The following is a 4,166-nucleotide window of genomic DNA, read 5'->3' as shown; positions in this document are numbered from 1 at the left end:
TTCATACATTTTCTTCTTAGCTATATAAGCTCACAACATCAGCTAAGCCTCTAATCACAGTCTTGTGTATGTCCGTATGTCCTGTGGTGCATGTATGACTCAGTTTATACAGGGATATACAGGCATGCTTCATTATATTGTGCTTTGCTCTATTGCCCTTCACAGATACTGCATTTTTTACAAATTGAAGGTTTGTGGCAATTCTGCACTGAGCAAGTCTACTTGCATCATTTTTCCAACCGCATTTGCTCACTTTGTGTCTGTGTCATGTTTTGGTAATTCTCCAAATATTTCGAACTTCTTCACAATCATTACGTTTGTTATGGTGATCTGTGATCAGTGAGCTTTGCTGTTACTACTGCAAAAAAATTTGGACTCCCTAAAGGCTCAGATGATGGTTCGCAATCTTTAACAATAAAGTATTTTTTGATTAAAATATGTACATTGTTTTTATATACACTGAGTCTTAGAACTTTGTGAAAATTCCTTAGGGACTGTGTTTGGAGCATATTCTCTTTGAAGGGTTTGCTTTTGCTTCAGCCAGTTGACTAGAGGCACGATCCAGGACCATGTCCAACTAAATTTCCAAAATGAGTCTCTCAAGTTGCCCATATGTGCTTGAATACAAGTTTGTGGTTATAATTCTCAGGTGACCTTTTTTTTCCCCTACATGATGCAAAACCAATTCCAAGACAGATAAGCTAAGAGAGTGAGTGTGTGTGTGTGTGTGTGTGTGTGCACCTACCTGAGTCCCATGTTGGCCAGCATCTCTGGTTTGAAGTCCCACATTGACTGAGGCCCCGACTTAGTCTCTTGTGCCTTGCATTCAATGTCTCATTCAAATCTAAGCTTTAGATTATAGGGACCAGGAGATAACTTTAGTGTTAGAATCAGCTTTAGAAATTTCCTGGCCTTGTGATACCGTATTTTTTCCTAGTTTATGTCCTCAGATTGTTCCGTTTAGCTTATACTAGCTAAACAGTTCTCTTTGAAAAGCTTTTTAAAATTCTTTTTATCAGCCTATTTAGATGCTCTGAACTTGGAGAGTTCTCTTCACTCATCTGGTCCATCATATTACCTGATGATTATTTTTATTAGTATAAACATTTACAATTAAAACTTATTAATATAAGTCATCCTAAGACAATCTGTTCTTTCTCATATAAAAGTTGCTTTGATAAATTCTTTAGTTAGCAAATATTAGTCTTAGCTTTCAAATAGTAGTTGAAATTTAGATAAGATGTCCTAATCAAAAAGGTGCAGAACTTCAAGGGAAAAAAAAAAAGGAATAGCTAATTTCTTTTAAAATCCTTCTATTCCTATGAAGAGTAACTTAGGTATCATATAGTATTAAATGTATTTCAGAATCTAACAATCAAAATTTCAGAATGATATCTAAAGTAACATTTTATCTATTCAGCAGATAACCTAGCTTACAGGTACCAGCCTAATTTTGGCACTTAACTGTGAAATTACTTGCATTATTGGCATCCAAGGCTTAAAACTTTTTAGTGAAATGTGAAATCTTGCTAACTGCTAACAAATAGGAAAACTCAATTATTTCCTTTATAATGGGAATCACTGGATAAATGTTTGTTACAAATGTATATACTACACACACAATAAGTACTACTGTAAATTTTTTAGGGAAAGAAGGACTATACTTTTCCTCATCTATTAATATATCTTTGTATTCACAAAACAGTGAAGACACACGATATGCAAATACTTGCTATATTGAAAGCAAACTACAAAAATAGTTACTATGACTAAAAATAGAGCATCTACTGACGACCTTATGGGATTGTTATTAGACTCAAGAGAGTTAATGCACATGAAAATGCATAAGATGCTCTCACTAAAAATATCATCATTATCAGTAGTAATAGCGTGATTTATGTCACCTTAGAAAAAGAGGTGCATCCTTCAATGCTACCTCACGGAAGGTAGTCAAAGACTGTTAAACATGAAGCTTAATCTAAGTTACTCTTAAGATCAGATATTACACAAAACAGTTGTGGTTTCAACTAAAGAAATACTTGAGTGAATACTTCTCAAGAAAACACAGCAATTTAAGAAAAGAAAAGATATTTAAACACTCTATCAAGCTATTTTATATGATATATGTCATTTCGTTTGCACAATTTCAATATGTAAGTAAAATTCAGTTTAAAATTGAATTATGCATACTACCTCAGCTTGGTAATCGAGGTTAAGCTCAAGAGTGATGCATCATGTTGGTGGCACATAATCTTGATACAATTTGTTAAGATTGGCATGTTATGATCTGTGTAGTCTTCCTTCCCAAATTCACTACCTCAGTCTAATAATGAGAAAAACATCAGAAAAATTCCAGTTGAGGGACATTCTACAAAATACCTGATCAGAACTTCTTAAAACCTTCAAAAACAAAGAATATCTGAGAAATTGTTGCAACCTAAGAAGATATGATGACTTAGTGTAATATGGTACCCTACATGGGATCCTGGAATAAAAAAAAAGACATTAGGAAAAAACTAAGGAAATATGAATAAAATATGGGCTTTTGTTAGTAATAATAATAATAATAATGTATTAATATTGGTTCATAAGATGTGATAATGTATTATACTTATATATTAATCATGTAACATAATAAAGTAATTAATTAATAATAGGGAAAAAAAAGTTGGCATATACTGAAACTCTCTGTATTATCTTTCCAACGTTTTTGTAAATCTAAAGCTATTCTAAAGTAAACTTAAAAAAAATTAATTGCCTAGTAGCAGGAAGTTTCTTTTAAATTTTGCAAATAACCAGCTTGGTTGATTTTTATTTCTGTCCAAGGGAGAAATGATCGATTAGTTCTTACTTTCTAATTTGGGAGTTATTGAATAATTTGGATGTGTGGCTAAGTTTAAATAGCTCCTGGTCTTTTAGGGTAACCTTGATTCACGCACTAATTTTAGCTATTGAGGAAACTCCATGTGTCTGCTGGAGTGTTTTTCTTTCCCCCAGACTCAGAGTTATATAGATTTAGCTCCATTTGAGGAACTCCAGATTAAGACACATCAAACCGAAGCAGAACACTTTGACCTGATTCTGTCAGCCCAACCTCAACTGTATCTTCGCTCTTGCTCTCCCAACAGAAAAGTCTGCAGTTTCCAGGCAGTTCTAAGGCACCACTAATCTCTTTGCAACTCTACAAAAGCATTGCTTCTGTTGTATCATGGCCTTTAAGCCTTCTCTCTCCCAAAGTTCCAGTCCTCAGCATCAACCAGGTAGGTTATTATTCTGGCTTGATGTAGTTCCAGACTGTATCATGCACATACTAGAAAACCTCAATATGTCTAAATTTATAACCAGTGCCAGGATTAGAAAATGAAACTACAAAACATGAATTTAAAGTCAGATTGTTTCAAATTATATTCTGAAAAGATACTGCATTCAGATCTAAAAATATGAGATGTTCTTTCACTTCTTGCATTAATTTGAAAGAGTAAAATATTTTTTTCAAGAGAGTTCCTTCTGCAAACTGCTTGGAAGCCTTTTGCTCTGACAACTTTTTTATGTGCTGATGGCTCTCAATATTCCTCCAGAAAATGCATTTTGTGTTGTAATTATGTTCACTAAAGGAGGAACTTATTAAAGTATCAGCACAAGTTTTCTCCACTTTGGCATTGGATAATCCTTTGTTTTGGGGTGGGGGGGTGCCCTGTGCAGGACAGTTAGCAGCATCCCTGACCTCTACCCGCAAGATGCCAGCAGCAACCACTCTCCAATTGTGACAACCAAAAGTGTCTCCAGACATTTCAAATCATCTCCAGTTGAGAACCACTGATCCTTTGCAATGATCAGAATTCAATTTTATTTGAACTGTTGAAATATTTTAATTGATCTGGCTGTGAGAATCAATATATTCCACTCCCAGCGTGCAGGAAAGGCACCTAACTCATTCCCTTTGCTAGATGAACACTCTTTGTATCTTGCTGTGCGGTGCCAGTTGCAGCATTGCTATGGATTGAGTGGAGCCTGAATGCAGCAGTCTGATTGGAAGGAGGTTTACGGAAATTGTATGGATGCTTCCTTTGAATTGCCAGCACGCTTTTTCCCTATAGAGATATTTATTATCAGAAGCTATGGGAGTTGGAGTTTAACCTCCCCTTTGACAATAAACCTCGTCATCA

Source organism: Camelus dromedarius, chromosome 2, assembly GCF_036321535.1.
Source record: "Camelus dromedarius isolate mCamDro1 chromosome 2, mCamDro1.pat, whole genome shotgun sequence".
NCBI classification, from domain to species: Eukaryota; Metazoa; Chordata; class Mammalia; order Artiodactyla; family Camelidae; genus Camelus; species Camelus dromedarius.
This window is presented reverse-complemented; position numbering follows the sequence as displayed.